This window comes from Mycteria americana, chromosome 9 (assembly GCF_035582795.1).
Source record: "Mycteria americana isolate JAX WOST 10 ecotype Jacksonville Zoo and Gardens chromosome 9, USCA_MyAme_1.0, whole genome shotgun sequence".
Taxonomy (NCBI): Eukaryota; Metazoa; Chordata; class Aves; order Ciconiiformes; family Ciconiidae; genus Mycteria; species Mycteria americana.
This window is the reverse complement of record NC_134373.1, coordinates 6354158-6363526: the sequence shown is the minus strand read 5'-3', so window position 1 is coordinate 6363526 and position 9369 is coordinate 6354158.

Below are 9369 nucleotides of genomic sequence, written 5' to 3'. Positions count from 1 at the left end.
TGATGGTGCATTGAGCTATTTCCTTTAGCTCTCTGGATCCGAGTTTGATATTGAGAATATCCGTACTGGAGGAGCATGGTCTGGCTGCTCACTGCAGCCATAACAGCATCCGAACTCGGGTGTCACCAGAGACGAAAAGCAGCTGTTTATTTTGTATCCCGCGCTGTGCGGTGCGGTGTTGGTAAGTGACCCTGCCGTTTGTGCAGGGCTCTGTTCCCACCGCGCAGCCTGGCTCTGTCGCTTGCTTCAGGAAGAAAAGACCTCGGATGGCTGCAGAGCAGCAGAGCGGCACCAGGGGCTGCAGCGAAGCCGCTGGCGTGGGCTTTGATGGTGTGTCCCTTTTAAATGGCCATCCACGCGCTGGAGGGAAAGCTGGTTTCCCTCTGTTTCCCAAGCTCTTATGTAACAGTATAGAGGCAGTATATAGCTTTTGATCTTCCCTTTTTACCTGCAATGAGACTACTTGAGGGTCACGCTCAATCTATTATGAAAACCTTTGTAGCTATGGAAAGAGTGCTCTATAACGATTAAGAGTATTTACTTGTTTCACTTGCGAATGCAAAGTCTTTTTTTTCAGAACTAGTTTGTTTGGGGGGCAGCACTAAAAATCCTACAAAAGGAGCACAAACCAACCCACGTGTGACAGCCAGCTTATTAATTGTGTACAACGTGGTTATTTTATTGGGTGATGCACATACCTACGCGTGCACGTGTGACCGAGTGTCATGGGATGTACAGAAGGATTGATTAAAACCATGCCTTTCCCACATCTGGATTATATTAGGCCAGAGAGAAAATATGCAGCTTAAAATCTCTGTGGATAATTAGCTTGACATGTTGCTTATCAGAAGGCACCCTTTCCTTCTGCAGCTCAGCAGATGAGAAGGCAGGAGGAATAAACACCGAAGTTGCTTATTCGTAAGCAATGTCTCTAGTTTCTGGCAGGGGTTGACTCTTGGTTTTAATAAATCCGCTCTGGACATGTTAGCAATGGCATGAAAATAACCAAGCTTAATTTCAGCCGGGGTGTTATTATTTCGGTGTATAATTCCTTCCGTTAAAGCCAATAATAAGCGGAGTCTGTACGGTGAGAACAACTTTCACATTAATGCTAATGAGAGTAGCATAGTTCAGTTGAACAGGGTTGCAGGGAGAGCCAGCGCCGGTAGCAGTAGGCGGCCGGAGGGCCTCCTGCTTTCAGAAAGCCTTTGTTCGGAGAAAAATGCAACATCAGGATCCCCGGGGGGGTGCGGCGGTGGCGGTGGGGCAAGAGGAATGGGAAGATGTCAGCGTTTTTAAAGGGAGGATAAGATACCAGACTATAGAATAGGACTCAGCTGGAATCAGGGTTTTTTCTTTTTATAAGATTCTAGCATATCGAGCCTGAGAAAAGCATCAGTCGAGTGTAATATCGATGATGGGATGAAATATGTCTACTCTGAGTTACACCCTGGGCGAATCCAGTGTCTGCTGGGAAGAAGGAGGCTGCGAGGGTCCCCAGCTTTGGGGGGCTGCCAGTGCCTTTTTCTGGTTCCCCTGCGCATTGCTGCTATTCTGTAAGACGCCAAAATCCATACCTTTAACAGTTCGTATATTATAAATTAGGCAGGTAAGTCAATGAGATGGTAAGAATGAATGAGCAAATGAACGTTATTCTCCGGGGAAGTAATACACCTGGGGACGCTTAAATCCAGCTGTGCGGGAGAGATTTACTGGCTACTATTGTTTCCCTTCCCTCACATGAAATAACCCAGGCCCCGTACCAGCTGGTAACGTCTGCTCGTGGCCCAGCCTGATCATCTGCAGAGCGCCTGGAGTCGGGACCCCTGGCTTGCCGCTTGCCTCCCCGCTCGGTGGCAGCGCTGCTGTGTAACTTAAAAAGAAAAAAGTCCTTTGCTTCATCGATAGAACAGTGCAATAGCTCTGTCCTGCAAGAGAGAGCTTAATCAGCCGTTCTGCCACCCTTGGAGGGGGGATTTTCATTCCCTCCATAACATGGTACAGGTTATTTGATTATTATTCCCTTTGGACAGTGGTGCTGGAGCAAGGGTAGGTGCAAACTCTGCGGATTGCCGTCTCGCTGCACGCGAGCCATGGCTAGCGGTTTCTTTGCACTTCGGTGCTTTGCAAGCCTTCATCCCTGCAATGCAGTTGCCCTTTCCTGATGAGAAACAGCTAAGCCCTATCCATAAGGTGCACTCCTGAATGGCCACTGCACCACGGTATTAACAAGGACGACACCAAAAAGCAACGTGTCCAGAAAGCTGTCTGTAACTGCGTCACCCCCAGCGTCACTGGCCGGGCACCGCTAGCGCTGAGATCAGCAGCAAAACTGCTTGGGCTTGACTCTCTTTGTCAAAATGTTCTTGTTCTCTGTCTTTTGGGGGGAAAAAAAGGCTTTGTTCCCTGTAGGGGTCTTGGGAGAGATGCATTTGCCCACCCCTCTGACCTGTCACCCTGGGGATTGCAAGCCCCCTCCCCTGAGCACTGGGTTAATTACTGCCTGGTTCTTCCCACGCTTCCCAACTGCTGGAGAGCATCACCCCGTGCTCCAGACCTGGAGCTGCCTTGCACGAGGCTTCCCAGACGTGCAGTAAACCTCGATTTTCATCTGGAGAAACACGTATAGATGCAGAATTGTCTAAACCATGGTAGAAGCAGTAGCTGTTTTGATGGGCAGCTTCTCTATGGTTATGAAATAGGGCAGATGGGGATGTAGGAAATCCTGAGGCTGAATTACTCCCTCAGTAATTCCCTACGAATGAGCCCACGTTATGCAGGGAAACCCAGGGGAAAGACCCCACATCAGCACCGACTGAGCCCGCTGTTGTGATCCTAGGTTGGGCATGGAAAACTGGGTAACTGCTTCGTTCCCAGAGCAGCTCTAAATGCCTACACGAGGCCCAAATAAGCCTTGTCACGCAAGAGAGATTAGCTTAGAAGTAATCCCACGCTGGCAGAAGCGGTGCTTTGGGCCAGCCAATTGCCGTCCCACCCGCTGCAGGGCTTGAAAGCTTTAATGAGTGATAACGAAGGGAGACAGGGGGGAGTGATGGAAGGAAAAGGGGTGTCCGGATGAAGGCAGCAGCAGAAAGTACTTGTGGCTCTGCTCTTGCGCACCTTTCCCAAGCGATGCACTGTGAAAAGTAAGTGATGCACCACATTCTCCGTTCCTGGGGCCGGGTGGACGCCTGGACAGCAGATGCCGTGTGCTTGCAAGCATAAACGAGCAACCCTCCGCATCCCACGTGTGAAATGCAGCAAAAACGTGAGCCTCTAAAACATCCCGTCCCAAGGTGGGACCCTGCAGCTAGTGGGTATTTCTGGTGGGATCGGTTTAGCTTTCTGGCTGTAAAATGAGGATGATAATTTCTCACAGAAGATTAAGTTGCTCATTCCTGTGAGTACTTGTGGCACTGAGAACGCTACTGAAATGCTATGCAACGCACTGGCTCTTCAGCAGCTTCAGGGAGTGCTGAGTAGTTAAAAAATTCAGGACCCCACAGATGAAATAATATGTTATTGTTTAACTAAAGGCAGCATCGTACATCACAGGTCAATAACGGGTCTGAATGCGTGTGTCATCATGGCTCTAATATTAGGACTTCCTAAATGTTGAATGCTTAAGGTAGCAAATCCAGCCTTCCCGTGATAAAGATTTGTGTGCAGTTATCTAGGGTTTGAAATAGGAGACCTGAAGAGATTTTCATCACGTGATCCTTCCTGGTCCATTGGGAAGATCGAACCACTTGGTCCTCCCTATGGACCTATTTCTGTCCCAGGTGATGTGTCTTCTTATGGCCCTCTCTTTGCATAGCTGGGATAGGGAAATCTGTAACACCTTTTTTTTTTTTGTCCTAGACTGAATATCCATAAGCGGACATTGGTCACCGGGTTTTACAGCCGTAATCCCAGCTTGTTCCAGCTTTTCCTTCTGGGAGGTTGTTTGTCCGAGTGACCACTCCTCCCAACAGCATGGGATAGCCAGGCTTCTCCGTCCCATGCTCCAGTCTCCATCGCCCCAGGGACTTCACAGAGAGGCTCCTAGTCCCTCCGCTCCCCCTTGCCGGTGTTGTTTTCCTGCTCCCCGGGCCTCACGGAGCCTTTACCCCAGCACCCTTGCTCCGACATTCCGTCTGACGTTTCCTGAGGGCTTCCTTTCCGATACGGGCTTCCCTCCTGTTCGCCGCTGGATGCCGGTCTTGCTTTTCCCCTTGCAGCTCTCCCTTTCTGCTTTCTCGTGGCTTTCTGCCCCGCTGTCCCCTGCCTGTTTCCTGGCTGCTTATCTCCCCTTCTTCCGCTCATTGTCCCCCGTTCCTGCAGCTGGAGCCGAGCCTCCCGCTGCCGGCTGCTGGGTACCAGGGACGTTTGCTTCCCCCCATCGCCTCGTGTCCCCTCCCAGGGTGGTCTGTGGGTATCAGTTACAGGGAAATTTGCCCAGTCTTTGGAGAATTTAAACTGAAATGCCCGAGAGCTCTTGGTACATCGTTGATCCTGCGGCAGCCCTCACGATTGAATGCCAGATTTCTCCCCTCACCCCACATTCCCAAGAAATGGAAGTGGTGGAGCTGCTGAGAGAGAGGACTGGCTTCTCCTCGCCTGTGTGGGGGGACGAAGTGTTCGTCCCTAGCTTTGCCCCCAGAATGACTGCTTCTGAAACCAGAGCAGAGCAAAACAACCCTAGCCCCCAAACAGCTGATATTTAATATTTTAGGCTGTGCAACTAGTCAGTAGCTAAATATTTCAGCTCAGGGCTAACGGCTTGGCAATGGGGAGCTGGGTGTTATTAGGAGAAGCATTGGGCAGCCTTAAATACCACAGTGTGAGAAACCCCTTGGCTGATATCTAAATACTGAGTAACCCATTGCCCAGTGTGGCCAATTTCTTCATTTCTTCTCGAGTGCAAAACACAGCACAGGATGTTCTTAACATACTACTTAACGGGGGGGGGGGGGGGTGGTGGAGGGAAGATAAAAATAGATGTTAGCGTTTGCCAGTTGAATTTCAGTCCATGGTTTCAGCACATTCATTCTTGTTTAACGTCAGTGGGCGTCTGCAGCTGGCAGGAGGGCCGGCTCTGGATGGGGCTGGGGAGGCTCTTCAGGCTACAAGTTCTGCTGCAAAGAGGGTCCCATCCATCCAGCATGTGACTGCTGTGACAACCGTTTGGTATCAGCTGGAGCTCCAAAATATTCTCATGCCTTCCAGGTATTTCTGGGAGTGGTTCGGAAAGACAAGAAGTGCAGTTTTACCTTAAACGGCCCTGAAGATCAGTCAGGCTTTTGGTCCTTCCCCTGCTTAAAATCACATAGTAAATGGGAAGCAAATGCTGATGCCCACATTCCTGCCATCATTATCCTGAAAACAGGTTAACTCAAAGGTCTTCAATCCTTGAATTTTCATGCTGAATCCCTGGTAACCCTCTCTTATCCATTGTAAAGTCTCTGTTAATTCCCAGAAGACTGTTTGACTCCCTTCAGCTAAAATTCGTTTTCGCTTTTGATGTCCTTCCCTGTGATTTGCATCTCCATCTTTCTGAGAATTTAGATGTCTCTGGAGCTTGATTTACATTTGTAACTAAGGCTTTGTGAGGGCTCCCAGGGAATGTGCTTGATGAACCCAACGGTGAATAGGTTTCACGAGGCTTTACTGTGCCAGCCCATGTGCTTGGAGGTAGGGGCTTTCTCGCCATTCCCTGTCCCTCTGGGACCAGCCAGATGTTTGGCTCCAGGAGAGTTCATTTGTCTTCCTCGGGCACTGCTTGGCGGAGAGGGGGAAGTCTCTCCAGTGCTCTGTGAATGGGATGAATAGAAATAATGGGAACTCTCCGAGCACCAGCGACACAAGACTGATGGGCATCCTATGTGCTTTCAGGCGTTTCATTTGCAAGAAATAAAGGCTGGACTTTGTTGCTTGTCCCAGCCACCACTTGGGCATGTCTGTAAATCACCCTCTACTATAGAGGAATCTCGTCCTCCCCTACTGCTGTATAATAGTTTACAAGTGATACCAAGTCCTGTAGTATTCTGTGTAACCAGCAATTAACTTGGAAGAACTCCCCCCATTCCAAAAATCAAACTCAATGCGCACCCTAACGTCTGTCCAAAGCTTTTTTTCTGCTTCTGCTGACTGACCTGAAATTCAGTGTGTGTTTTTAAAGGCTGCAGTTCCAGCAAGGAAGGAGTTAACATTTTCTGCCTGGGAGCAAGGAAATTCTTAGTTTTAGTGCAGACATTTTTTGCAGGGTTAGAGGGTTGGATCAACCATGGGGAATTAATTCATACCCTCCATGCGCTAGAAGAAGGATACACATCGTTGCTAACAAATTTGCCAAAGACAGTTTCCAAAGGAGCCAGGAGACCTGTCTTCGCATTCAGCTGGATTTCAGAGTATTTTGTTCCTGGAAGGTTGAGAGGAAAAGGTAAATGTCAGGGTATTTCTGTCTTTGCCAGCATGTTCATGGAAAACCTATTTAACAAACATCTTTCCCCTTCACTGCTCTCAGTCCGTGCTCCCTCCCCGACCAAAGACCTCATTCAGCCCCTCAGGGCTCTCTTAATGCACCGTTCACCAAAGAGTGTCTAATGACCTTGCAGGCTCTGAAGCACAGTTTTCCCCCTCCTTTTTTGTCTTCCCTGCCTTCCACCAACACTTCATATCTCTCCCTGTAGTTCCACGTGCTCCACTACATTTTTTGGCAACGCATCTTCCATATTGCACCTCTTGTCCTCTCCTGGGCATTTCTCTCTGTGGCTATTCCCAGGCCACGCAGGAATCCTCCTCTGTCCCGCACAGCTGCAAGCCACAGCTGGCTTTCGGCTTCTGCTCCTCTGCTCTGCTCAGGTCGCAGCTGCACCGTGGTCATTACCAGCCCTGGGAGTAATACCCACCAGCGCAGCAGGTTCCCGGGCTGTGTCTGCAAGCCAGGGTGAAGGAGGACATGGTGGGAAGGGGAGGGAAGACCGGCAAGCGCTAGCAAAGCTGGGGACTAGAAATATAAACCCATTTGTGCTGTGCGACATCCTGTCTTTCCAAGGCCGTTCAGGCCAGTAAATGCTGTGCTGAATGGAGTTGGGAGCAAATGCGGCAGGGAGGCGGGAGCGGGCATGTCTGCAGGCTAGGAAAATCAGCTGTGGCTCGGGGGAAAAGCCTGGCAGCATCCTCTCTTCTAGAAGAGCTGAAGTGCATAATGCCTTCCCCTTTAACTTGGCCGAGAGTTTTGTGTGTGTTGCCATTAAGAAGATGAAGAAATACTGCCTTTCACTTTTCTGAATAGGAAAAAAGAAGTCATCCCACAATGGACATTTTGCACAAGCATCAAAGGAATTATGTCGTTGCGCATCAGATCCATCAGACCCTCCTCCTCCTCCTCCTCCTATAGAGGAGGTCATCGCTGTTATGTTCCTAATCACCTTAAACTAGTGTACTAAAACTACGTGTACCTCCTAAGTGTTTCTAAATCTCTTCCTCTTATGGTAACTTAAGACATGCAGGGTATGCCTGTAAAAGATATTCACTTCTTCTAGTGTCATTATCCACAGATATCTTCAAATATCATGTTGTCACTCACGGAAAACGCATCTAATTAACTTTCTGTAGGGAAAGAAACGTGCATCATTGTCAAGGACATGCTTTTACCAGGTATTGTGTTCAGCAAAATGCTAGAAGTCCTCTTGGGTCTGCTGGCGTGCTTGCAGTAGGCTTTCCATGCTGACATGCTCTCTTGAGTCTGATGTATGTTTTACGGCTGATCTCTGTTTGACAGTGTTTTTTTCCTACTTGTAGTCTGCTTTTTAAAGTAGCCACCCTAGTATGTATCAAAATGATAGATATAATTTGATGGCACTTTATAAAACCCTTTTGGATGTCTATTAAACTTTTAAAAAGCGTTTTGCTAAACCATTTGAGAGCAGGAAACAGTCCAGGGAAGTTGCTGATCCTACGCTAAGACCTACCCTGTGTTCAGCTCTTTCGGAAGAGAAGCCTGATTTCCATCTGATGTCAGTGTTTGATGACTTCCACATGCCCCGTATTTTAAACAACTTAATCTGATCATATTCTAAGAGTGTTTGTTTGGACTGTGCCTGATTCTGAAACTGTTTCATATCAGGAGTTATTCGATATGCTTTGGTGGTATGTGGAAGATGGGTGTATGACACTTCCACATATAAACTCAACTGATGTAGATTGATTTCATGCTGTTGTAAATTACACGGTTTGGGTTAATCTCCCCTTAAATTCCATATTTTGAGGATAGACTTTAGCTTTTTAAAAAAAAAAATGTATATAAAACATTGAAAGACCCATCTCCTGCGGTCAGTTAAGGAATATACTCTGAATCACTTGATAAAAGAAATGTGCTTGATTGCCTAAGTATTTTAGCCACAGAGCTTTGAGAGTCAAACATCTTTTTCAGATGAAGAGTCCATTAATTTTGGAATATATGCTTTTTTTTGAGATAGGAGAAAATTGTGATGTGGCTTGAAATGCTGTGGTCCAACCTGAAACCAGAGGAAGGAATTACATGCTAATATATTATTCCAGGGATGCATGCAACTCCAACAAACACAAATTCAAACCTGTACAGGAAGTTTGACTTTTGCCAATCCGTTACTTGAAGTGATGTTGTTTTCTAAAAAAAAAAGAGAAAAACCTCAGAAGGTAGAGACATTTCTTCTTGACCATCTGTAACAAAAAGTGAGTTTCAGCATTGAAGTGCGAAACCGGCCACGGCGCTGCTATATGTCAGGTATGTTTTACAAGGACTTTCACATGCGGTAAAGCTGTTGGGTTTTATGTTTTGTGGAAAGGGACGGGTTAATGTTTAGCACAGCTCTCCTTTGGGACTTGGAGCCGTGCACAAGCTAAGGCTGGGAGACTAAGGGAGGTTGGGGAGGAGGTGGACATGTATCTTGGGGGCAGAAACACTTAGGGTGAGTTATGCGCTATGCAGGCAACTTGAAGATAAATGGCAGCCAGCTCCGCGTGGGATAAAAGCTCAGGGTTGAGGCATAATAAAGTAGGGATTTGTTACATCAGTGTCTCAGTATATCTTGCTCCTTTCCAGGAAGGCAAACAGTAAGTCAACGTAATCAACGCTGGCACTGCAGCCAAACCTCGCTGCCTCAGGCTTTGCTTAGGATCTGCAAGGACTGTTGCCAGAAGGTCTAATATTCTCAATAAACCACACAGGAATTTCCTCCGTATCGCTGCGACATCGAGCTCTGCCCACGCTGATGACGGGCAGGAGAGCACTGGCAGGGGTCTGAGGAGCACCAGGGCTTCCACGGGAAAGCGGCGGGAGCGGGAGCATTTTCAAATGGTTCATTTTCAAATGGTTCATTTTACTGTGAACCATTTGCCTTTTTC